General features: G+C 51.0%; 1 protein-coding gene across 1 annotated transcript in view; it reads right to left on the bottom strand.

The window, feature by feature from the left end:
• The window catches only part of ASIC2 (acid sensing ion channel subunit 2), a 1,423,043-nt gene that overhangs the window by 652,102 nt on the left and 743,222 nt on the right, over positions 1-27,719 (bottom strand). The gene's annotated exons all lie outside the window — the stretch shown is intronic.

The following is a 27,719-nucleotide window of genomic DNA, read 5'->3' as shown; positions in this document are numbered from 1 at the left end:
TAACTTTTGGTGAATAAATGGGTAAAAAAGGATGGGGGAGTTTTTATTTCAAATAAAAGAGTCTTTGTGTTTTTAATTCAATTAAAGGACTTATCTCTGTTGCTGTCTTTAATTACATTTGACTGTAAGGTTTGTAATGGAAGTGTTAGGAGTCAAGTTCCTGCCGCTGCACAGGGGGTATCTCAAACCATGTCTGCTGCAGTCTCTCATTCTGCATCAGCTGCAGTGGAGCCTGCTCAACGGAGACGTCGGTCCCAACATCTCGCTCAGTCTGCTTCTGTGCAAAGGGTTACTGCTGCCTTTCCAGGCTCTGCCATTGTAGCCTGTACTGATCAGCGGCGAGCAGACGTCTCTGGGACTAAGTCCTGCTTTTTCCCTTCTGAGCATGCCCAAAGGAAGATCTCTCAGTGGAGGTCTGGGGTCACATGCTCAGGTACTGCAACAGCTCCCATTGGTCCTCTAGGAAGGTCCTGAAGTTGCTCAGTTACTGTAGCAGTTCTCATTGGTCCTCTAGGAAGGTCCTGAACTTGCTGCAGCTCTAAAAGGTTTGCATGGCCGCACAGCCATGCGCTAGTATACTCTTGTTTACGTGTGTGTGTTGTGAGTGAAAGTCGTTCTTTAAACATCCCCTCCCCTGTATTTAAATGCTCACGTAAGGAGGATGATTGAAATCTAGTGCCCGACTTGTTACCAACACTAGTACACAAACAGCTTCTATTACTGTGACGTCCGGCGCCGTGCGCTATCTCCACGCTTTTCTAACCCAAGTCTGGGTGGTTAGTGGCGTCCGCCAGAGCAGCACTGCATGCACTCTTGTGCAACTTTATTATTATTTCTGTTACGTGCGGTAATTCGGCTCTATGACACAACAGGGTTCGCTTCTTTCACACAGGGTGAAGCTAACCCGTGTGTGTATCTTCATTGTACTGCCATATAATTCGTCATTACTTAGCAGCAGGTTCCATCTCTGCATGGTGGACCCCGGGCTGCGAACGCACCTTATTCCTTTTCTCTAATTATTTTTTGCGTTCTGCTAGCCCTAACAGTGACTGTCTTATAGATACCTCTCCTTAATAACCATGGGCTTGACGTCAGCAGTCATAAAACAGCTGACATCAACCCCAGAACTATTACCCCACTTGCCACTGCTCCAGAACAAGTGGGAAGAGCAAGGCTAAGTGTCAGAAATGGCGCATCTAATGGATGTGCCATTTCTGGGATGATTGTGGGCTGCTATTTTTAAGCTGGGGTGGGCCAATATCCTTGGATCCTTCCCAGTCTGAGGATACCATCCCCAATTTGTCTGCTTTAACTTGGCTGGTTATCAAAAATAGGAAGGACCCATGCCATTTTTAATTATTTATTTAAATAATTTTTGCATAATAGATGATTGATGGGGTTCTCAAATTAGCATCTAATGTGTATGGCCAGCTTAGGTTTGTGCATGGAACTCAGTAGGGTGATGTCCTGGACAAAATCTAAATCTGGTAGCATATTCAATTAATTTTACACGAGTTGCTTTTTCTTTATAGTGTGGCCTTGCCTTCTTATATTTACTGCATACATTTTCTTCTGAATATTTTATAAGGTTCTGTTTTATGGATTGCCTAGTACTGATCTAGCAATGTGTTGACAGAGCTCAGATTGTTACGATATTGAACTTGATTTCATCTTTTATTTTGCCTGTGGTGGTTTTGAGTGTTTTAACTCCACGCAGGAGACCCATTGGAAAATAAAGGCAGTCAATTCCTGACTTATCTCAGGAGGTAACTGTTACTAGTAATATTATTTCTGCTTCTCCAAGTGGCTCCCCTGTGTTTTTTGTTTATTTGCTCTTCTGGAAAAAGACTGGTTGCTTAAAGAGGAGGGAATTGGGGTCTTCTGTTCCCAACACCGAAATTGTCATATCCTTCTGATATAGTAAGTTTCTCATGGGCAAACTTCTATTTCTTAAGCATCTTAAGCACTTAATATTGAAACTGTGGAAGAGGAGCACTTATATAATATATTTACCTGTATGAACTATAGAATTAGCTAAATTTGTGTACTATATGGATAAAAATATTGGGACACCTATACTACACATTAGCACATTATGCCTAGAGGGGCTTTTATGAATCCATAGGCATTAATAGAGGGGGTTCCCATGTAGCTACTGTATAACAGCCTCCCACTCTTTGAAACAACTGTCTACAAGAGTCTACAAAACTTTGGAATGCGTCTATGAAAATATTTGCCCATTCACCCATGAGGGCATTTGTCAGGTCAGACACTGACATTGGAGAAGAGGACCATGCTCGCAATCTCCATTCTAGTTCATTTCAAATGTATTGAATGGGGTTGAGGTCAGGGCTGTGATTGGTCAATCATGCTTTTCCTCACCATACTCACTCAACCATGCCTTTATAGACCCTGCTCTGTGCACTGTGGATAGTCATGGGGAACAGACAAGGACCTTACCCAAACTGTAAGTTTGAAGCTACAATTGTACAAATTGATTTACTATGTTAAAGCATTAATATTTTCATTCATATACCTCTGAAAAACAACACCATAGTATTATCCCTCTTCTACCAAACTTACAGCTGGCACAATGCAGTCAGTTAATGTTCTACTGGCATTCACCAAATCCAGACTGATACATCAGATATCAGATAGAGACATTTTCTCAAGACAGAGATCATGTTTAAACTGCCCAAGGCTCCATGGGTCATGTGGTTTACACCACTATATCTGCCACTTGCATTGTGCTTGGTAATATAAGGCTTGCATGCAACTGCTCTGCCAGGAGTGCACACAGACTGAAGATAGCCCCTGTTCGACAAAAATATTTGGGCCTTTTTAGTCCAATAGATTATCATAATGCACAATTCCATGTGTTTTGGAGGTGGATATGGAGCGCCCCCAAGGGCTGTGGGGTACTCGGTACCGGGTCCTTCGGTTCTCAGTGGGGATGTCATGGTGGCGGACCCGGTCCGTGGCCCTCGGGAGGTCCATTGATGTTGTGGGGAAAGGTCTTTAAAGGGATGTTCATGACGCCACCTGTGGTATTCGGTCAGGGTGACCGACGCTGCTTAGGGGTCCGCTGAGGTGATGTTATGGCAGCTAGATGGTATACCTTCCCACAGGTGAAGTATGTCCCCAGGGCTCCCCAGAGTGTAGATGGTGGATGGTGGATGATGTAAGGCGCAGTGAATAACGAGGACACAAGGTTGCAGTCTCTTTACCTTTACTGAAGGCTTCAGCATCCACAGTCCAGGGTACAGACCACAGGGCAGGCAGAGTCCGGCCGGTCTGAAGGCAATTCCAGAGTCCCCTTATCCAGGTGGAATTCAATAGCCTTCCTCTAGCTCCTGGGCGTTGTAGTACCTCCCTGCTGAGCAACTCGGTAAGGTCCTCACAACTATTGTAAATGTTAAGTCTCTTTTTCTCTGTCCCCCTGACGGATAGGACAAACCCATATGACTGGTGGCCTGAGGCTTTTTATAGGGACCCTAGAGACACCCCGGCCCCCACAAGTTGCCACCCTGCCTCCTGGGTATATGGTCGGGCAGCCAATGTGGAATCAACTGTCCTGCCAGTCTCTGAAGTAATTGCACAGAGATCCTTACTTCCTCGGTGTTCTGGCTACCAGTACTGCGCTTCAGAAGGAGGCAGCCTGCTTCTAGCTGGTCTCCCGCTGATATTCCTCTCCTGTTGCTATGACTTCATTTCTCACTCACTGCAACACAATTCCATTCAATGTCTCCTTCTTGGGATGCTGCTGCATGGGATGCAGGCGCAGCTCCGTGTACCCTCGCCTTCCGCAGGCCGCAGTCTGGAGCTGGCTGGAACCCACTCCAACCAGCCTCTGCCAAACTCGGTCGGGACTCACTGACTATCTCCTACTCCCTCCAGTCAGCTTCTGCCTAACTTCCTAACCAACCCACCAGTTTTACCTAAGTGTGAGAAGTGCCCTAATAGATAGAAGCATGGCTTCCCCTGGCGGACTGGAGTGTGAAGTGTGTTTTGATACCTGGACAGAAGATCTCCTTCATTGCCTTCAGACGTAACATCACTCCCCCTGGTGGAAGAATAACATTACTGCAATGACCAGGACTCTGGGGCGCTGCAGATATGTGCCCTCTTATCTCTCTAGCGTCTATGTGCATCTGCACAGTTTACACCAATAATAATAATAATAATTTTTATTTATATAGCGCCAACATATTCCGCAGCGCTTTACAAATTATAGAGGGGACTTGTACAGACAATAGACATTACAGCATAACAGAAATACAGTTCAAAACAGATACCAGGAGGAGTGAGGGCCCTGCTCGCAAGCTTACAAACTATGGGGAAAAGGGGAGACACGAGAGGTGGATGGTAACAATTGCTTTAGTTATTCGGACCAGCTATAGTGTAAGGCTCAGGTGTTCATGTAAAGCTGCATGAACCAGTTACCTGCCTAAGTATGTAGCAGTACAGACACAGAGGGCTAATACTGCATAAAGTGTATGAGAACATGATGCGAGGAACCTTTTTTTTTTTTTTTTTTTATTATAAATAGGCCACACAGGGATCGTTAGGTTAATGCATTGAGGCGGTAGGCCAGTCTGAACAAATGAGTTTTTAGGGCACGCTTAAAACTGTGGGGATTGGGGATTAATCGTATTAACCTAGGTAGTGCATGCCAAAGAATCGGCGCAGCACGTGTAAAGTCTTGGAGACGGGAGTGGGAGGTTCTGATCAAATGTTGTCTCTTATGTTCGGCCATGGAAATTCATGCCATAAAGCTAGTAGTGCACAGCTTTTGTACTGATAGAACACCAACAAAGTCCAAAAGTACAGTGCAGCAAATTTAATGACAACCCCATCAATACTGCATGAACTGGACTGTAATCAAGGATTAAAAATATATACTTATTAGCTTACATATAATTAAAACCCATAGAGAAAAAAGTTGATTTTAAAAGCGAATCCATTCTAGAAAAGAATAGAGGGACAGCATGGATCCCAAAGGTATCACCCATGAATAAAAAAAAAATATATTACAAGCAATATATAAGAGTACACATTTCTGGTGTGCTTGATTGCAAAAAAGAAATAATTAGAAATATAATTATATAGTCAAAAACAAATAAAGCCCCAGATAGATAGGTACTATTAGAATAAATATGAGCATTGAACCACAAAAGTACCAAAGACAAAGTAATAAGCCAACAGTATGGGAACAAACTCATTTATTTTTCCTCCCAACGCGTATTTTGCATAATGATCTTCGTTGCGTGTGGGAAGTTGTCTTGATGTTTATGCCAGAAGAGGCTTATCTGTGGTTATTAAGTCAGCAAAGCATTGGTGACTTTTTATGCATCCTACATTCAACGACCCCGCTCTGGAACTTTACATGGTCTCCACATCATGTCCGAATGTCCATAGTCCTAAATGCTTCCACTTTTGAACTCATAGATGAACGTAGGATATTTAGGAAGGAAGAAATGTCAAGAACTGACCGGTTCCATTGGTGATGTTCTATTACAGGACCACACTGGTATCAGAAAGATCTCTAGAATGAGCCATTCTCTCACAAATGTTAGTATAGAAAGATGACATGATGGTGGTCCGCGTATTATATACTTGTGGCAACGGGACTAACTTGAATTAAATGTTTAAAAAGGGTGTCCCAAAACTTATGACCACATATGTTATCATCATTATTATTATTATTAATTTATATAGCACCATTAATTCCATGGTGCTGTACATGAGAAAGGGTTACATACAGGGTTATAGATATATCATGTATGTTATCCCCTATCCCCTGGTTAACTATCAAGTCTGATGGATGGGTGGCACTGCTGGGACCCTCCCGGATTGTTAGATTGAGGGATTTGACTGCCCTAACGAAAAAAAGAATAGTATGAATATTGGCACATGTACACAACCTTGCTATTCTCAGTTTATAGCACTGAAGATACAAAGCTTAAAAGCCCAGTACAGCTCTCTACTGTGTGAGGGCCAATAGATTATTGAGGGTGTAAGTACCCTGTTATAGCGATCATTGGTGGTCCCGGTGGTGGGATTCACACCAAACAAAAATTATTAGCTATCCAGTGAAAAGGTGGTAATTTTTGGAGAAAAAAACTAAACCCCAAAACTGAGGTTTCACACCTCATTAATATTGCTTTAACATTCACACCCAAAGAACTGAACCTAAACCATAATGGAACCATTGGTCATCCAAGTGCAGTTGTGTAGAACGTTGCGAGCTCTAGACATTGTGCGCATGTTAAAGCTAGGTGAAACAGGCAACGAATTTCATGTACAAAGAATAATACATAAACAAGAATGATATTCACCTGTTAAGTGTCAATTGCAGAGTACAGCTACCCAGTTATCACAGACAGCGGGTGAGTAGAGTGCCCCTGAAACAGTTAGGGAAGCCATACAGGAGCTGCTCTGAGTGAGTACTTGGTTAATACAGTTATATGAAAAAGTTTGGGCACCCCTATTAATCTTAAGCTTAATGTTTTATAAAAATTGTTTTTTTTTGCAACAGCTATTTCAGTTTCATATATCTAATAACTGTTGGACACATTAATGTTCCTGCCTTGAAATGAGGTTTATTGTACTAACAGAAAATGTGCAATCTGCATTCAAACAAAATTTGACAGGTGCATAAGTATGGGCACCCCACCTGAAAAGTGACATTAATATTTAGTAGATCCTCCTTTTGCAAAAATAACAGCCTCTAGTAGCTTCCTGTAGCTTTTAATGAGTTCCTGGATCCTGGATGAAGATATTTTTGACCATTCCTCTTTACAAAACAATTCCAGTTCAGTTAAGTTTGATGGTTGCCGAGCATGGACAGCCCTCTTCAAATGATCCCACAGATGTTCAATGATATTCAGGTCTGGGGACTAGGATGGCCATTCCAGAACAGTGTAATTGTTCCTCTGCATGAATGCCTGAGTAGATTTGGAGCGGTGTTTTGGATCATTGTCTTGCTGAAAGATCCATCCCCTGCGTAACTTCAACTTTGTCACTGATTCATGAACATTACTGTCAAGAATCTGCTGATACTATGAGGAATCCATGCGTCCCTCAATTTTAACAAGATTCCCGGTGCCGACATTGGCCACACAGCCCCAAAGCATGATGGAACCTCCACCAAATTTTACTGTGGGTAGCAAGTGTTTTTCTTGGAATGCTGTGCTTTTTGGCCGCCATGCATAACACCTTTTTGTATGACCAAACAACTCAATCTTGGTATCATCAGTCCACAGGACCTTCTTCCAAAAAGAAATTGGCATCTCCAAATGTGCTTTTGCATACCTCAGCCGACTCTGTTTGTGGCGTGCTTGCAGAAACGGCTTCTTTCGCATCACTCTCCCATACAGCTTCTCCTTGTGCAAAGTGCGTTGAATAGTTGGCCGATGCACAGTGACACCATCTGCAGCAAGTTGATGCTGCAGCTCTCTGGAGGTGGTCTGAGGATTGTCCTTGACTGATCTCACCATTCTTCTTCTCTGCCTTTCTGATGTTTTTCTTGGCCTGCCACTTCTGGCCTTAACAAGAACTGTTCCTGTGTTCTTCCATTTCCTTACTATGTTCCTCACAGTGGAAATTGACAGGTTAAATCTCTGAGACAGCTTTTTGTATCCTTCCCCTGAACAACTATGTTGAATAATCTTTGTTTTCAGATCATTAGACAGTTGTTTTGAGGAGCCCATGATGCCACTCTTCAGAGAAGATTCAAACAGGAGAACAACTTGCAAGTGGCCACTTTAAGTAGCTTTTCACATGATTGCATACACCTGGCTATGAAGTTCAAAGCTCAATGAGTTTACAAAACCAAAAAAAGTGCTTTAGTAAGTCAGTAAAAAGTAGGTAGGAGTATTTAAAACAAGAAAATGATAAGGGTGCCCATACTTATGCACCTGACAAATTTTGTGTGAATGCAGATTGCAGATTTTCTGTTAGTACAATAAACCTCATTTCAAGGCAGAAACATTACTGTGTCCAACAGTTATTAGATATATGAAACTGAAATAGCTGTTGCAAAAAAAACAATTTTTATAAAACATTACGCTTAAGATTAATAGGGGTGCCCAAACTTTTTCATATAACTGTATGTGAAAGATACTCAACTAGGTATAAAAAGTAGGCATAAAAAGGGTTAATTGAAATGTCACCACCCTCATACATTGGAAGTGTCTGGAATTGCAGCCCTAAACTGTTCAATTGACAAGAGGGCAAGATTGGTGCCGTTTCTGGAAACCACAATTTTTCTTCTAATCTCAAAGCAACACCTTTGAATGTTGTATAATTCCTATTATTTCCTCTTCACAGAAAGAATGTACAATATTTTTCTATTTCTATTTCTTCTATTTCTTCCATAACTGGTATGTTCAGTTAATACTTAATGTTTGCATAACTTTTGATTGACGTGTATGACATATTATACAATACATCCCGACTAGAAAGACGAAAAATCTTGGCACACAGCTTATACCTTGTACCTGCCACACAGCGGGAGATGCCGAATGTATAATATTTTAAGATATACAGTAAAAAAAAGCTTATTTAATGTATGCGGCGCGCTCTATAAATAAGACAATTAGGATTCTGGAGGCAGAGGAGCAATTAGACTTAATAAAAGCAGTTGTGTTTAATGTGAATAATTCCAGTCTGATCACAGATCTTCAACTCTTTGTATTTAAATATCATACAATATTCACATAGAATGACGGCGGTCTGCTGGGGATGATAATCTTCTGTCGTCAATAGTGTTGAGCGATACCTTCCGATATCGGAAAGTATCGGTATCGGTTTGGATCGGCCGATATTCAAAAAATATCGGATATCGCCGATACCGATACCCGATCCCAATGCAAGTCAATGGGACCAAAATATCGGAATTAAAATAAACCCTTTCTTTCCTTGTAGGTTCATTCTACATGAAGGAAAACAACTAAGAATAATGCCGGATGTATTTGGGGAGGTGGCGGAGACATTAAAGTCATAGAGGTTTATCCCAATCAAATAGAATAGCATGTTTTTTGTTTTTTTTTAAGACGTTCGGAGTGACAAAGATATTGACTATGTAAATTTTTTTTTTATTTTGTCAGATATTGATGTTTCACTATTCCACGCCCTTCCCCTTCTTTTTTTTCTTTTTTTTTTTCTTTTCCCACACTTTCATCTTCATCATCATCAGCATCTTTGACATCAACTTCTTCACCTTATTCATCTTCTTCTTCATCTTCTACCTATTTTTTTTTTTTATTACATTCTTCATATTCATTTTATTCAACTATTATTATTCTTCTTATTCTACATATTCTTTTTATTCCACTGTTATTATTCTTCCTATTCTACTTCTTCATCATATTCTCATTTGTGACAGGCATTCCCGTAGTTGTTATCTATAAAAGTTTGAAGATTACACCTTCCGTTCTGCCAGTCACAAAAGTTACATTTGTCCGCGTTCAGTTTGGCCTGCAGCATCAGGCTTTATCCAGGGGCACCACGAGGAGGAACGGACTCACCCCCATACACTGCTTAGTCTTCTTCTGCATATAATTTAGATAATATCTTTTGCTCTGATATTAAGTCTTATGCTTAATGTTCTTCTGCTCTTTGTTCTGCAGCCTCTTGTTCTTCTGCTTCTCGGTCTTCCATGTTGTCGTCTCCAGGGTCGTCGTCTCCAGTGTCGTCATCTCCGCCGTCGTCGTCGTCGTCATCGGGGTGGTCTTCCGTGTCGTCGTCATCGTGGTGGTCTTCCGGGTCGTCGACGTTAGGGTCTTCAACTTGGAAATGTAGCAGAAGGTACAAGAAGGCTGAGAAAATGCCAAGAACCAGCTGATGGAACTGGAACTCGGATGGCTACCCAAAGGTTCAAGAGCCTATGGAACTACCGAGGACCAGCTGACGTTACTGGAACCCGGTTACTAAGCAGGAGGTACCCGTGCTAAAAAGCACTACCAAGGACCGCCTGACGTTGACGGAACTCGGATACCCAGAAGGAGGCACCTAAGCCAAAGGCTCTGCCCGGAACCAGCTGACGTTACTGGAACCAGGATGGGGAGCAGAAGGTACAAGAGCAAAAGACACTGCCGAGAACCAGCTGACGGTACTGGAACCCGGATGGGTAGCCGAAGGTCCAAGAGCCAATGGAACTACCGAGGACCAGCTGACGTTACTGGAACCCGGTTACTAAGCAGGAGGTACCCGTGCCTGAAAGCACTACCAAGGACCACCTGACGTTGGTGGAACTTGGATACCCAGAAGGAGGCACCTAAGCCAAAGGCTCTGCCCGGAACCAGCTGACGGTACTGGAACCAGGATGGGGAGCAGAAGGTACAAGAGCAAAAGATACTGCCGAGAACCAGCTGACGGTGCTGGAACCAGGTGGTGGACCCGAAGGCCCACAGGAGAGGAGAGAACAGCTAGGCCGCGAGGCAGCCGCAGTTACCGAACCCCAACAGTCCTACAGGGGGAGCTGGGCCTACTGGCACTACATAACCAGCCTTGACTACCAGTTCACGCAGCCCACATAGGAAGCTCCTAAACTGGAGGCACCCTGGAGTTGGCTAACTCGACCGCACCACGACGGGGCAAGCATAGGCGTCTCAGTGAAGTTGACACAACCCGGAAACAGCTGACGGTGCTGAAACCAGGCTTGGCACGAGGGAGTACCTGTGACAAGAACACTGCTGAGAACCAGCTGGCGGTGCTGGAACCCGGATGCGTTGCCCCAGTGTGCAAGAGCCAATGGCACGACCGAGGACCAGCTGACGGTGCTGGAACCCGGTTACTAAGCTGTAGGTGCCCGCGCTTAAAAGCACTACCAAGGACCGCCTGGCGTTGGCGGAACTCGGATACCCAGGAGGAGGCACCTAAGCCAAAGGCTCGGCCCGGAACCAGCTGACGGTGCTGGAACCAGGTGGTGGACCCGAAGGTCCACAGGAGAGGAGAGAACAGCTAGGCCGCGAGGCAGCCGCAGTTACCGAACCCCAACAGTCCTACAGGGGGAGCTGGGCCTACTGGCACTACAGAACCAGCCTTGACTACCAGTTCACGCAGCCCACATAGGAAGCTCCTAAACTGGAGGCACCCTGGAGTTGGCTAACCCGACCGCACCACGACGAGGCAAGCATAGGTGTCTCAGTGAGCTTGACACAACCCGGAAACAGCTGACGGTGCTGAAACCAGGCTTGGCACGAGGGAGTACCTGTGACAAAAACACTGCCGAGAACCAGCTGGCGGTGCTGGAACCCGGATGCGTTGCCCCAGTGTGCAAGAGCCAATGGCACGACCGAGGACCAGCTGACGGTGCTGGAACCCGGTTACTAAGCTGTAGGTGCCCGCGCTTAAAAGCACTACCAAGGACCGCCTGGCGTTGGCGGAACTCGGATACCCAGGAGGAGGCACCTAAGCCAAAGGCTCGGCCCGGAACCAGCTGACGGTGCTGGAACCAGGTGGTGGACCCCAAGGCCCACAGGAGAGGAGAGAACAGCTAGGCCGCGAGGCAGCCGCAGTTACCGAACCCCAACAGTCCTACAGGGGGAGCTGGGCCTACTGGCACTACAGAACCAGCCTTGACTACCAGTTCACGCAGCCCACATAGGAAGCTCCTAAACTGGAGGCACCCTGGAGTTGGCTAACCCGACCGCACCACGACGAGGCAAGCATAGGTGTCTCAGTGAGCTTGACACAACCCGGAAACAGCTGACGGTGCTGAAACCAGGCTTGGCACGAGGGAGTACCTGTGACAAAAACACTGCCGAGAACCAGCTGGCGGTGCTGGAACCCGGATGCGTTGCCCCAGTGTGCAAGAGCCAATGGCACGACCGAGGACCAGCTGACGGTGCTGGAACCCGGTTACTAAGCTGTAGGTGCCCGCGCTTAAAAGCACTACCAAGGACCGCCTGGCGTTGGCGGAACTCGGATACCCAGGAGGAGGCACCTAAGCCAAAGGCTCGGCCCGGAACCAGCTGACGGTGCTGGAACCAGGTGGTGGACCCCAAGGCCCACAGGAGAGGAGAGAACAGCTAGGCCGCGAGGCAGCCGCAGTTACCGAACCCCAACAGTCCTACAGGGGGAGCTGGGCCTACTGGCACTACAGAACCAGCCTTGACTACCAGTTCACGCAGCCCACATAGGAAGCTCCTAAACTGGAGGCACCCTGGAGTTGGCTAACCCGACCGCACCACGACGAGGCAAGCATAGGTGTCTCAGTGAGCTTGACACAACCCGGAAACAGCTGACGGTGCTGAAACCAGGCTTGGCACGAGGGAGTACCTGTGACAAAAACACTGCCGAGAACCAGCTGGCGGTGCTGGAACCCGGATGCGTTGCCCCAGTGTGCAAGAGCCAATGGCACGACCGAGGACCAGCTGACGGTGCTGGAACCCGGTTACTAAGCTGTAGGTGCCCGCGCTTAAAAGCACTACCAAGGACCGCCTGGCGTTGGCGGAACTCGGATACCCAGGAGGAGGCACCTAAGCCAAAGGCTCGGCCCGGAACCAGCTGACGGTGCTGGAACCAGGTGGTGGACCCCAAGGCCCACAGGAGAGGAGAGAACAGCTAGGCCGCGAGGCAGCCGCAGTTACCGAACCCCAACAGTCCTACAGGGGGAGCTGGGCCTACTGGCACTACAGAACCAGCCTTGACTACCAGTTCACGCAGCCCACATAGGAAGCTCCTAAACTGGAGGCACCCTGGAGTTGGCTAACCCGACCGCACCACGACGAGGCAAGCATAGGTGTCTCAGTGAGCTTGACACAACCCGGAAACAGCTGACGGTGCTGAAACCAGGCTTGGCACGAGGGAGTACCTGTGACAAAAACACTGCCGAGAACCAGCTGGCGGTGCTGGAACCCGGATGCGTTGCCCCAGTGTGCAAGAGCCAATGGCACGACCGAGGACCAGCTGACGGTGCTGGAACCCGGTTACTAAGCTGTAGGTGCCCGCGCTTAAAAGCACTACCAAGGACCGCCTGGCGTTGGCGGAACTCGGATACCCAGGAGGAGGCACCTAAGCCAAAGGCTCGGCCCGGAACCAGCTGACGGTGCTGGAACCAGGTGGTGGACCCCAAGGCCCACAGGAGAGGAGAGAACAGCTAGGCCGCGAGGCAGCCGCAGTTACCGAACCCCAACAGTCCTACAGGGGGAGCTGGGCCTACTGGCACTACAGAACCAGCCTTGACTACCAGTTCACGCAGCCCACATAGGAAGCTCCTAAACTGGAGGCACCCTGGAGTTGGCTAACCCGACCGCACCACGACGAGGCAAGCATAGGTGTCTCAGTGAGCTTGACACAACCCGGAAACAGCTGACGGTGCTGAAACCAGGCTTGGCACGAGGGAGTACCTGTGACAAAAACACTGCCGAGAACCAGCTGGCGGTGCTGGAACCCGGATGCGTTGCCCCAGTGTGCAAGAGCCAATGGCACGACCGAGGACCAGCTGACGGTGCTGGAACCCGGTTACTAAGCTGTAGGTGCCCGCGCTTAAAAGCACTACCAAGGACCGCCTGGCGTTGGCGGAACTCGGATACCCAGGAGGAGGCACCTAAGCCAAAGGCTCGGCCCGGAACCAGCTGACGGTGCTGGAACCAGGTGGTGGACCCCAAGGCCCACAGGAGAGGAGAGAACAGCTAGGCCGCGAGGCAGCCGCAGTTACCGAACCCCAACAGTCCTACAGGGGGAGCTGGGCCTACTGGCACTACAGAACCAGCCTTGACTACCAGTTCACGCAGCCCACATAGGAAGCTCCTAAACTGGAGGCACCCTGGAGTTGGCTAACCCGACCGCACCACGACGAGGCAAGCATAGGTGTCTCAGTGAGCTTGACACAACCCGGAAACAGCTGACGGTGCTGAAACCAGGCTTGGCACGAGGGAGTACCTGTGACAAAAACACTGCCGAGAACCAGCTGGCGGTGCTGGAACCCGGATGCGTTGCCCCAGTGTGCAAGAGCCAATGGCACGACCGAGGACCAGCTGACGGTGCTGGAACCCGGTTACTAAGCTGTAGGTGCCCGCGCTTAAAAGCACTACCAAGGACCGCCTGGCGTTGGCGGAACTCGGATACCCAGGAGGAGGCACCTAAGCCAAAGGCTCGGCCCGGAACCAGCTGACGGTGCTGGAACCAGGTGGTGGACCCCAAGGCCCACAGGAGAGGAGAGAACAGCTAGGCCGCGAGGCAGCCGCAGTTACCGAACCCCAACAGTCCTACAGGGGGAGCTGGGCCTACTGGCACTACAGAACCAGCCTTGACTACCAGTTCACGCAGCCCACATAGGAAGCTCCTAAACTGGAGGCACCCTGGAGTTGGCTAACCCGACCGCACCACGACGAGGCAAGCATAGGTGTCTCAGTGAGCTTGACACAACCCGGAAACAGCTGACGGTGCTGAAACCAGGCTTGGCACGAGGGAGTACCTGTGACAAAAACACTGCCGAGAACCAGCTGGCGGTGCTGGAACCCGGATGCGTTGCCCCAGTGTGCAAGAGCCAATGGCACGACCGAGGACCAGCTGACGGTGCTGGAACCCGGTTACTAAGCTGTAGGTGCCCGCGCTTAAAAGCACTACCAAGGACCGCCTGGCGTTGGCGGAACTCGGATACCCAGGAGGAGGCACCTAAGCCAAAGGCTCGGCCCGGAACCAGCTGACGGTGCTGGAACCAGGTGGTGGACCCCAAGGCCCACAGGAGAGGAGAGAACAGCTAGGCCGCGAGGCAGCCGCAGTTACCGAACCCCAACAGTCCTACAGGGGGAGCTGGGCCTACTGGCACTACAGAACCAGCCTTGACTACCAGTTCACGCAGCCCACATAGGAAGCTCCTAAACTGGAGGCACCCTGGAGTTGGCTAACCCGACCGCACCACGACGAGGCAAGCATAGGTGTCTCAGTGAGCTTGACACAACCCGGAAACAGCTGACGGTGCTGAAACCAGGCTTGGCACGAGGGAGTACCTGTGACAAAAACACTGCCGAGAACCAGCTGGCGGTGCTGGAACCCGGATGCGTTGCCCCAGTGTGCAAGAGCCAATGGCACGACCGAGGACCAGCTGACGGTGCTGGAACCCGGTTACTAAGCTGTAGGTGCCCGCGCTTAAAAGCACTACCAAGGACCGCCTGGCGTTGGCGGAACTCGGATACCCAGGAGGAGGCACCTAAGCCAAAGGCTCGGCCCGGAACCAGCTGACGGTGCTGGAACCAGGTGGTGGACCCCAAGGCCCACAGGAGAGGAGAGAACAGCTAGGCCGCGAGGCAGCCGCAGTTACCGAACCCCAACAGTCCTACAGGGGGAGCTGGGCCTACTGGCACTACAGAACCAGCCTTGACTACCAGTTCACGCAGCCCACATAGGAAGCTCCTAAACTGGAGGCACCCTGGAGTTGGCTAACCCGACCGCACCACGACGAGGCAAGCATAGGTGTCTCAGTGAGCTTGACACAACCCGGAAACAGCTGACGGTGCTGAAACCAGGCTTGGCACGAGGGAGTACCTGTGACAAAAACACTGCCGAGAACCAGCTGGCGGTGCTGGAACCCGGATGCGTTGCCCCAGTGTGCAAGAGCCAATGGCACGACCGAGGACCAGCTGACGGTGCTGGAACCCGGTTACTAAGCTGTAGGTGCCCGCGCTTAAAAGCACTACCAAGGACCGCCTGGCGTTGGCGGAACTCGGATACCCAGGAGGAGGCACCTAAGCCAAAGGCTCGGCCCGGAACCAGCTGACGGTGCTGGAACCAGGTGGTGGACCCCAAGGCCCACAGGAGAGGAGAGAACAGCTAGGCCGCGAGGCAGCCGCAGTTACCGAACCCCAACAGTCCTACAGGGGGAGCTGGGCCTACTGGCACTACAGAACCAGCCTTGACTACCAGTTCACGCAGCCCACATAGGAAGCTCCTAAACTGGAGGCACCCTGGAGTTGGCTAACCCGACCGCACCACGACGAGGCAAGCATAGGTGTCTCAGTGAGCTTGACACAACCCGGAAACAGCTGACGGTGCTGAAACCAGGCTTGGCACGAGGGAGTACCTGTGACAAAAACACTGCCGAGAACCAGCTGGCGGTGCTGGAACCCGGATGCGTTGCCCCAGTGTGCAAGAGCCAATGGCACGACCGAGGACCAGCTGACGGTGCTGGAACCCGGTTACTAAGCTGTAGGTGCCCGCGCTTAAAAGCACTACCAAGGACCGCCTGGCGTTGGCGGAACTCGGATACCCAGGAGGAGGCACCTAAGCCAAAGGCTCGGCCCGGAACCAGCTGACGGTGCTGGAACCAGGTGGTGGACCCCAAGGCCCACAGGAGAGGAGAGAACAGCTAGGCCGCGAGGCAGCCGCAGTTACCGAACCCCAACAGTCCTACAGGGGGAGCTGGGCCTACTGGCACTACAGAACCAGCCTTGACTACCAGTTCACGCAGCCCACATAGGAAGCTCCTAAACTGGAGGCACCCTGGAGTTGGCTAACCCGACCGCACCACGACGAGGCAAGCATAGGTGTCTCAGTGAGCTTGACACAACCCGGAAACAGCTGACGGTGCTGAAACCAGGCTTGGCACGAGGGAGTACCTGTGACAAAAACACTGCCGAGAACCAGCTGGCGGTGCTGGAACCCGGATGCGTTGCCCCAGTGTGCAAGAGCCAATGGCACGACCGAGGACCAGCTGACGGTGCTGGAACCCGGTTACTAAGCTGTAGGTGCCCGCGCTTAAAAGCACTACCAAGGACCGCCTGGCGTTGGCGGAACTCGGATACCCAGGAGGAGGCACCTAAGCCAAAGGCTCGGCCCGGAACCAGCTGACGGTGCTGGAACCAGGTGGTGGACCCCAAGGCCCACAGGAGAGGAGAGAACAGCTAGGCCGCGAGGCAGCCGCAGTTACCGAACCCCAACAGTCCTACAGGGGGAGCTGGGCCTACTGGCACTACAGAACCAGCCTTGACTACCAGTTCACGCAGCCCACATAGGAAGCTCCTAAACTGGAGGCACCCTGGAGTTGGCTAACCCGACCGCACCACGACGAGGCAAGCATAGGTGTCTCAGTGAGCTTGACACAACCCGGAAACAGCTGACGGTGCTGAAACCAGGCTTGGCACGAGGGAGTACCTGTGACAAAAACACTGCCGAGAACCAGCTGGCGGTGCTGGAACCCGGATGCGTTGCCCCAGTGTGCAAGAGCCAATGGCACGACCGAGGACCAGCTGACGGTGCTGGAACCCGGTTACTAAGCTGTAGGTGCCCGCGCTTAAAAGCACTACCAAGGACCGCCTGGCGTTGGCGGAACTCGGATACCCAGGAGGAGGCACCTAAGCCAAAGGCTCGGCCCGGAACCAGCTGACGGTGCTGGAACCAGGTGGTGGACCCCAAGGCCCACAGGAGAGGAGAGAACAGCTAGGCCGCGAGGCAGCCGCAGTTACCGAACCCCAACAGTCCTACAGGGGGAGCTGGGCCTACTGGCACTACAGAACCAGCCTTGACTACCAGTTCACGCAGCCCACATAGGAAGCTCCTAAACTGGAGGCACCCTGGAGTTGGCTAACCCGACCGCACCACGACGAGGCAAGCATAGGTGTCTCAGTGAGCTTGACACAACCCGGAAACAGCTGACGGTGCTGAAACCAGGCTTGGCACGAGGGAGTACCTGTGACAAGAACACTGCCGAGAACCAGCTGGCGGTGCTGGAACCCGGATGCGTTGCCTTGCCTATTAAAGATTGTCTTCCTAGAGCCCCAACTAGCGGTGTTGGAGCAAAGGGTAAGCAGGGGGAGATGAGTGTAGGCCGAAGCCTGCACTGGAGGCAGCTTTGTGTCTGCGTTGCGTTTGCAGGACACTTTGCCGGCTACACACTGGGGGAACAGCTGGCGTTGCTGAACCCCACTAACACAATGGCGTGTGTTTTTCTCTGTGCAGCTAGCACTTGCGGGCAAAAACTAGCGATGTTAGAGCCCGTGTTGAAGCAGGAGGAGGAGGAGAGGAGCAGAGTGTAGGCCGAAGCTTAGTTGAACCAATTTCAAAGGAAACCTTTAACCCCCCCCTCAGGTGTTACAAAGTACAAGAGACACACCTTGTGCAGTATTAATGCTGCACAAGTGAAAGGTTGCTCTATTAATTTGTCTACTTGCACACGCTGAATGAAAGACATACACAATTTACCCCATTCTACAGTCAAACTGTAGTGGATGCGTGACTTGGTTTTTTGATGAGACGCAGCACAGGTGTCCAAAATAACGCCTTGGTGCTTGGAGCAGCTTCCTGAGCGTTGTTATTTGCTGTACAGGAGTCTGCGCTCTTGTGTTATCCCTTGGCAATGCCCTGTTAGCGCTGCCCATCTTATGACATCATTTCATGTTGGCCGGTGCGGTTAACGATGGCCATAAATCCCAGACCCACAGTGTCTTTTCATAAAGCCACACTGCGGTGCTGGGATTCGTGGCCTTGAGCAGTAAATATTTTGGCCGCTCACACACGTCCTTACACCTGCTTCAGACTGGGCGGCCTCTGCTGATCCCTTCTTGCATGCCGCGGCCATGAGGCTGCACAGTCTGAAGAAGGCTGAAGGAGATGAGTTAAGACAGGCGAAGATATGCACTGCTCGTGCCCATCAATCACACCCTCGCAGTCAAAATAATTAAGACAACGAGGAGCATTTTATTCAGGCAGGGCGGACGAACAGGCGCAAGTAGCCAACCAATGATGTCAGAAGACGGGAAGCGCTACCAAGGGGGGTGCTGCGTATCATTAGAAAGGAAAGTCACACCTCAGGGACAGTGGAATGGTCTCAAAGAGACACATTTTGTACGTGTTGAGTTCCACGTGGGCAAGGAGAAAACATCAGCCACCTTGTACAAATGCAGCAGTACTGCTGTACAAGGTGGCTGTTATACATAGAAACACCTGGGGGGGTGGGGGGCAGGCTCCCTTCAATTTCAGTTCATGTGCCTGCGTGGCGTTTGCAGGTCACGTTGCAAGCTGCACAGCAGGGGAACAGCTGGCGGTGCTGAACCCCACTAACACATTGGCTGGTGTTTTTCTCTGTGCAGCTAGCATTTCCGGGCAAAAACTAGCGGTGTTTGAGCCCAGGGTCAGCAGGAGGAGGAGGAGAGGAGCAAAGTGTAGGCCGAAGCCTGCACTGGTGGCAGCTTTTGGTCGGTTGTGCCAGCGTGGCTTGTGCTGGACACGATGCCGGCTACACAGCGGGGGAACAGCTGGCGTTGCTGAACCCCACTAACACATTGGCTGGTGTTTTTCTCTGTGCAGCTAGCATTTCCGGGCAAAAACTAGCGGTGTTTGAGCCCAGGGTCAGCAGGAGGAGGAGGAGAGGAGCAAAGTGTAGGCCGAAGCCTGCACTGGTGGCAGCTTTTGGTCGGTTGTGCCAGCGTGGCTTGTGCTGGACACGATGCCGGCTACACAGCGGGGGAACAGCTGGCGTTGCTGAACCCCACTAACACATTGGCTGGTGTTTTTCTCTGTGCAGCTAGCATTTCCGGGCAAAAACTAGCGTTGTTACAGCCCAGGGTCAGCAGGAGGAGGAGAGGAGCAGAGTGTAGGCCGAAGCCTAGTTGAACCAATTTCAAAGGTTACCTTTAACCCCCCCTCAGGTGTTACAAAGAACAAGAGCCACTCCTTCTGCAGCATTAATGCTGCACAAGTAAAAGGTTGCTCTATTAATTTGTCTACTTGCACAAGCTGAATGCAACACGTAGACTATTTAGCCCATTATACTGTTTAACAGTAGTGGAGGCGTGACTTGTCTTTTTAAAGAAAAGCAGCACAGGTGTCGAAAACACCTTTTTGCATGGGCGCAGCTTCCTGAGCGTTGTTAGTTGCTGTACAGGAGTCTGCGCTCTTGTGATCCTTTGGCCATGCGCTGTGAGCGCTTCCTGTCTTATGACCTCATTTCATGTTGGCCGTTGCGGTTAGCGATGGACATGAATCCCAGACCCACAGTGTGTTTTTAAAAAATCACACTGCGGTGCTGGGATTCGTGCCCTGGTGCAGTAAATATGTTTGCCGCTCACACATGTCCTTACACCTGCTTCAGACTGGACGGCCTCATCTGATCCCTTATCGCATGCCGCGGCCATGAGGCCGCACAGTCAGAAGAAGGCGGAAGGAGGGGAGTGAAAACAGGGGAACATATGCACTGCTCGTGCCCATCAATCACACCCTCGCAGTCAAAATATATGAGACAACGGGGGGCGTTGTGTCGGGCAGGGGGGACGCACAGGCACAGCCAGCCAACCAATGATGTCAGGAGACGGGCAGCGCTAACAATGGGGGTGCTGCGTGTCATTAAAAAGGAAAGTCACACCTCAGGGACATTGTAATGGTCTGTAATGAGACACATTTTGTACTTGTTGAGTTCCACGTGTGCAAGGAGAAAAAGTCAGCCACCTTGTACAAATGCAGCAGTACTGCTGTACAAGGTGGCTGTTATACATAGAAACACCTGGGGGGGTGGGGGGCAGGCTCCCTTCAATTTCAGTTCATGTGCCTGCGTGGCGTTTGCAGGTCACGTTGCAAGCTACACAGCAGGGGAACAGCTGGCGTTGCTGAACCCCACTGACACATTGACTGGTGTTTTTCTCTGTGCAGATTGCATGTCCGGGCAAAAACTAGCGGTGTTAGAGCCCAGGGTCAGCAGGAGGAGGAGGAGAGGAGCAAAGTGTAGGCCGAAGCCTGCACTGGTGGCAGCTTTTGTTCTGTTGTGCCAGCGTGGCTTGTGCTGGACACGTTGCCGACTACACAGCAGGGGAACAGCTGGCGGTGCTGAACCCCACTAACACATTGGCTGGTGTTTTTCTCTGTGCAGCTAGCATTTCCGGGCAAAAACTAGCGGTGTTTGAGCCCAGGGTCAGCAGGAGGAGTAGAGGAGCAGAGTGTAGGCCGAAGCCTAGTTGAACCAATTTCAAAGGTTACCTTTAACCCCCCCCTCAGGTGTTGCAAGGTACAAGAGCCACACCTTGAACAGCATTAATGATGCACAAGTCAAAGGTTGCTCTATTTAATTTTGCTCCTTGCACACGCTGAATTAAACACGTACACTATTTAGCCCATTATACTGTCAAACAGTTGTGGAGGCGTGACTTGTCTTTTTAACGAGACGCAGCACAGGTGTCAAAATTTGCACCTAGGTACTGGGCGCAGATTCCTGAGCGTTGTTATTTGCTGTACAGGAGTCTGCGCTCTTGTGTTATCCCTTGGCAATACCCTGTTAGTGCAGGCCGTCTCATGACCTCATTTCATGTTGGCCGGTGCGGTTAACGATGGCCATAAATCCCAGACCCACAGTGGCTTTTCCTAAAGTCACACTGCGGTGCTGGGATTCGTGGCCTTGTGCAGTAAATATGTTCGCCGCTCACACATGTCCTTACACCTGCTTCAGACTGGGCGGCCTCAGCTGATCCCTTATCGCATGCCGCGGCCATGAGGCCGCACAGTCAGAAGAAGGCGGAAGGAGGGGAGTGAAAACAGGGGAACATATGCACTGCTCGTGCCCATCAATCACACCCTCGCAGTCAAAATATATGAGACAACGGGGGGCGTTGTGTCGGGCAGGGGGGACGCACAGGCACAGCCAGCCAACCAATGATGTCAGGAGACGGGCAGCGCTAACAATGGGGGTGCTGCGTGTCATTAAAAAGGAAAGTCACACCTCAGGGACATTGTAATGGTCTCTAATGAGACACATTTTGTACGTGTTGAGTTCCACGTGGGCAAGGAGAAAAAGTCAGCCACCTCGTACAAATGCAGCAGTACTGCTGTACAAGGTGGCTGATATACATAGAAACACCTGTGGGTGGGGGGCAGGCTCCCTTCAATTTCAGTTCATGTGCCTGCGTGGCGTTTGCAGGTCACGTTGCAAGCTACACAGCAGGGGAACAGCTGGCGTTGCTGAACCCCACTAACACATTGGCTGGTGTTTTTCTCTGTGCAGCTAGCATGTCCGGGCAGAAACTGGCGTTGTTTGAGCCCAGGGTCAGCAGGAGGAGGAGAGGAGCAAAGTGTAGGCCGAAGCCTGCACTGGTGGCAGCTTTTGGTCGGTTGTGGCAGCGTGGCTTGTGCTGGACACGATGCCGGCTACACAGCGGGGGAACAGCAGGCGGTGCTGAACCCCACTAACACATTGGCTGGTGTTTTTCTCTGTGCAGCTAGCATGTCCGGGCAGAAACTGGCGTTGTTTGAGCCCAGGGTCAGCAGGAGGAGGAGAGGAGCAAAGTGTAGGCCGAAGCCTGCACTGGTGGCAGCTTTTGGTCGGTTGTGCCAGCGTGGCTTGTGCTGGACACGTTGCCGACTACACAGCAGGGGAACAGCTGGCGGTGCTGAACCCCACTAACACATTGGCTGGTGTTTTTCTCTGTGCAGCTAGCATTTCCGGGCAAAAACTAGCGGTGTTTGAGCCCAGGGTCAGCAGGAGGAGTAGAGGAGCAGAGTGTAGGCCGAAGCCTAGTTGAACCAATTTCAAAGGTTACCTTTAACCCCCCCCTCAGGTGTTGCAAGGTACAAGAGCCACACCTTGTGCAGCATTAATGCTGCACAAGTAAAAGGTTGCTCTATTTGTTTTGCTCCTTGCACACGCTGACTAAAACACGTACACTATTTAGCCCATTATACTGTCAAACAGTTGTGGAGGCGTGACTTGTCTTTTTAACGAGACGCAGCACAGGTGTCAAAATTTGCACCTAGGTACTGGGCGCAGATTCCTGAGCGTTGTTATTTGCTGTACAGGAGTCTGCGCTATTGTGATCCCTTGGCCATGCGCTGTGAGCGCTTCCTGTCTTCTGACCTCATTTCATGTCGGCCGTTGCGGTTAGCGATGGACATGAATCCCAGACCCACAGTGTGTTTTTAAAAAATCACACTGCGGTGCTGGGATTCGTGCCCTGGTGCACTAAATATGTTTGCCGCTCACACATGTCCTTACACCTGCTTCAGACTGGGCGGCCTCATCTGATCCCTTATCGCCTGCCGCGGCCATGAGGACACCCAGTCTGAAGAAGGCGGAAGGAGATGAGTGAACACAGGCAAACATATGCACTGCACATGCCCATCAATCACACCCTCGCTGTCCAAAAAAATAAGACACCGAGGGCCGTTGTTTCGAGCAGGGGAGATGCACAGGCGCAGCCAGCTAACCAATGATGTCAAAAGACGGGCAGCGCTAACAAGGGTGGTGCTGCGTGTCATTACAAAGGAAAGTCACACCTCAGGGACATTGTAATGGTCTCTAATGAGACACATTTTGTACGTGTTGAGTTCCACGTGGGCAAGGAGAAAAAGTCAGCCACCTCGTACAAATGCAGCAGTACTGCTGTACAAGGTGGCTGATATACATAGAAACACCTGTGGGTGGGGGGCAGGCTCCCTTCAATTTCAAGTTCATGTGCCTGCGTGGCGTTTGCAGGTCACGTTGCAAGCTACACAGCAGGGGAACAGCTGGCGTTGCTGAACCCCACTGACACATTGACTGGTGTTTTTCTCTGTGCAGATTGCATGTCCGGGCAAAAACTAGCGGTGTTAGAGCCCAGGGTCAGCAGGAGGAGGAGGAGAGGAGCAAAGTGTAGGCCGAAGCCTGCACTGGTGGCAGCTTTTGGTCGGTTGTGCCAGCGTGGCTTGTGCTGGACACGATGCCGGCTACACAGCGGGGGAACAGCAGGCGGTGCTGAACCCCACTAACACATTGGCTGGTGTTTTTCTCTGTGCAGCTAGCATGTCCGGGCAGAAACTGGCGTTGTTTGAGCCCAGGGTCAGCAGGAGGAGGAGAGGAGCAGAGTGTAGGCCGAAGCCTAGTTGAACCAATTTCAAAGGTTACCTTTAACCCCCCCCTCAGGTGTTGCAAGGTACAAGAGCCACACCTTGTGCAGCATTAATGCTGCACAAGTAAAAGGTTGCTCTATTTGTTTTGCTCCTTGCACACGCTGACTAAAACACGTACACTATTTAGCCCATTATACTGTCAAACAGTTGTGGAGGCGTGACTTGTCTTTTTAACGAGACGCAGCACAGGTGTCAAAATTTGCACCTAGGTACTGGGCGCAGATTCCTGAGCGTTGTTATTTGCTGTACAGGAGTCTGCGCTATTGTGATCCCTTGGCCATGCGCTGTGAGCGCTTCCTGTCTTCTGACCTCATTTCATGTCGGCCGTTGCGGTTAGCGATGGACATGAATCCCAGACCCACAGTGTGTTTTCAAACAATCACACTACGTGGCTGGGATTCGTGGCCTTGTGCAGTAAATAGGTTTGCCGCTTACACATGTCCTTACACCGGCTCCAGACTGGGCGGCCTCAGCTGATCCCTTATCGCCTACCACGGCCAGGAGGCCGCACAGTCTGAAGAAGGCGGAAGGAGATGAGTTAAGACAGGCGAACATATGCACTGCTCGTGCCCATAAACCACACCCTCGCTGACAAAATAAATATGACAACGAGGGGCGTTGTTTCTAGCAGGGCGGATGCACAGGCGCAGCCAGCTAACCATGATGACAAAAGACGGGAAACGCTACCAAGGGGGGTGCTGCGTATCATTACAAAGGAAAGTCACACCTCAGGGACAGTGGAATGGTCTCAATGAGACACATTTTGTACGTGTTGAGTTCCACGTGGGCAAGGAGAAAAAGTCAGCCACCTTGTACAAATGCAGCAGTACTGCTGTACTAGGTGGCTGTTATACATAGAAACACCTGGGGGGGTGGGGCCAGGTTCCCTTTTAATTTCAGTTCCTGTGCCTGCATGGCGTTTGCAGGTCACGTTGCCGGCTACACAGCAGGGGAACAGCTGGCGTTGCTGAACCCCACTAACACATTGGCTGGTGTTTTTCTCTGTGCAGCTAGCACTTCCGGGCAAAAACTAGCGGTGTTTGAGCCAGGGTCAGCAGGAGGAGGAGAGGAGCAGAGTGTAGGCCGAAGCCTGCACTGGTGGCAGCTTTTGTTCTGTTGTGCCAGCGTGGCTTGTGCTGGGACACGTTGCCGACTACACAGCAGGGGAACAGCTGGCGGTGCTGAACCCACTGACACATCACCCTAGTGTTTTTTTCTGTGTAGACAACACTTCCAGGTGGCAACTGACAGTGTTGAAACCCAGGGAATCAAAGAGGAGCAGAGTGTAGGCCGAAGCCTGCAGTGGAGCAAGTTGAAAGGGAACCTTTAACCCCCCCCCCCAGGCATTTGTTGCTGAAAGAGCCATCTTGTACAGCAGTAATACTGCACATGGAAAATGGTGGCTCCGAAAATTATGCTCCTTGCAAACGCTGAAGTACACACTCATATAATGTGTCCCCTCACACCGTCAAACCATCCCGGAAGTGGGACTTTCCTTTGTAATGTGACACAGCACAGCCGTCATTCCAACCCCCTTGGTGCCGGGCACCACCTCCTCAACGTTGTTTGGTTCTGTCACGGAGCCCGCACTGTAATGTTATCCCTTGGCCATGCACAGTTAGCGGTGCCCGTCTTCTGACATCATGTAGGTGTCAGGCTGGCAGTGCCTGTGCGTCCAAGCTGCCCGAGATCCAACCTTGCAGTGTCATCTAATGTAGTCCCCACTGCGGGCCAGGGATCCATGGGCATGCGCAGTGCATATCATCGCCTCTCACTCACCTCCTTCCTGCTTCTTCAGACTGTGCGGCGTCACGGCCGTGGCATGCTATTAGGGATCAAGCTGACGCCGCCTAGTCTGAAGAAGCGTGAAGAAGGGGAGTGAGAGGCTAGTATATGCACTGCGCATGGCCATGGATACCAGGCCCACTGTGGGATCACATTAGACGACACTGCGAGGTGTGATTTCGGGCAGCGTGGACGCACAGGCGCAGCCAGGACGACAACAAATGATGTCAGAGGACGGGCAGCGCAAACTGTGCATGGCCAAGGGATAACATAACAGCGCAGGGTCCATGACGGAATCAAACAACGCTAAGGAGGCAGCGCACGGTGCCAAGGGGGTAGCAATGACGGCTGTGCTGTGTCACATTACAAAGGAAAGTCCCACCTCCGGGACGGTTGGACGGTGTGAGGGGACACATTACATGAGTGTGTAGTTCAGCGTTTTGCAAGGAGCATAATTTCAAGAGCGACCTTTCCCTTGTGCAGTATTAGTGCTGCACATGGTGGCTCTTTCAGTAACAAACGCCTAGGGGGGGGGGGGGGACAGGTCCCCTTACATTTTAGTTGTGCCAGCGTGGCGGTCGCATGACACGTTGCCGGATACACAGCTGGGGATCAGCTGACGTTACTGAACCCCAATAACAGAGGAGCGACTGTTGACTGTGCACACAGCACTTCCAGGCACCAACTGGCGGTGTTAGAGCCCAGGGACAGCAGGAGGAGCAGATTGGAGGTATTGCCGCACACACAGCTGGGGATCAGCTGACGTTACTGAACCCCAATAACAGAGGAGCGACTGTTGACTGTGCACACAGCACTTCCAGGCACCAACTGGCGGTGTTAGAGCCCAAGGACAGCAGGAGGAGCAGAGGAACAGAGTGTAGGCCGAAGCCTGATTGGGAGCAAGTTGAAAGGAAACCTTTAACCCCCCCCCCCCCAAGACGTTTGTAGCTGAAAGAGCCATGTTGTGCAGCACTAAGGATGCAAAAGGAAAAGGTTGCTCTTTTAATTATGCTCCTTGCAAACACCGAAGTAAACACTAAAAAATGTGTCCCTTTATACCGTTAAACCGTTCCGGAGGTGCGAATTTCCTTCGTAATGGGACACAGCACAGCTGTCATTCCTATCCCCTTGATGCCGTGCGCTGCCTCCTCAGCGTTGTTTTAAGCTGCCACGGAGCCTGCGCTGTTCTGTTAGCCCTTGGCCATGCCCAATTAGCGCTGCCTGTCTTCTGACATAATTTGGTGTCAGGCTGTCAGTGCCTGTGCGTCCACGCTGCTCCAGATCCCACCTCGCAGTCTCATCTAACGTAATCCCACTGCGGGCCTTGGAACCATGGGCATGCACAGTGCATAACCTCGACTCTCACTCCCCTCCTTCCCTCTTCTTCAGACTGTGCGGTGTCACGGCCGTGGCATGCTAGGGATCAGCTGACGGCGCACAGTCTAAAGAAGGCGGAGGGAAATGAGCGAGAGCCCGAGGGGAAGATATGCACTGCGCATGCCCATGGATCCCAGGCCCGCAGTGTGACTCAATCAGAAGACACTGCGAGGCGGGATCTCGGGCACCGCGGCCGCACAGGCGCAGCCAGCCTGACACCAAATTATGTCAGAAGACAGGCAGCGCAAATAGGGCATGCCCAAGGGATAACAGAACAGCGCAGGCTCCGTGACAGCTTAAAACAACGCTGAGGAGGCAGCGCATGGCACCAAGGGGGTAGGAATGACGGCTGTGCTGCGTCACATTACGAAGGAAAGTCCCAGCTCCGGGACGGTATAACGGTATCAGTGAACACATTTTATAAGTGTTAAGTTCTGCGTGTGCAAAGAGCTAAAAAAAAAGAGCTACCTTTTCCTTGTGCAGCATTACTGCTGCACAAGATGGCTCTTTCAGTAACAAACGACGGGGGGGGGGGGGGGGACAGGTTCCCTTACATTTAGGTTGTTGTGCCAGCGTGGCGGTCGCAGGACACATTGCCGGCTACACAGCTGGGGATCAGCTGACGTTACTGAAACCCAATAACACTGGGTCGTATGTTTTTACTGTGCAGCCTGCACTTCTGAGCCGCAACTGGCGGTGTTGGAGCCCAGGAATAGCAGTTCAGGTGGTAGAAAGATGAACACAGC

Source organism: Ranitomeya imitator, chromosome 2 (genome assembly GCF_032444005.1).
Source record: "Ranitomeya imitator isolate aRanImi1 chromosome 2, aRanImi1.pri, whole genome shotgun sequence".
In the NCBI taxonomy this organism is placed as follows: Eukaryota; Metazoa; Chordata; class Amphibia; order Anura; family Dendrobatidae; genus Ranitomeya; species Ranitomeya imitator.
This window is presented reverse-complemented; position numbering and strand designations above follow the sequence as displayed.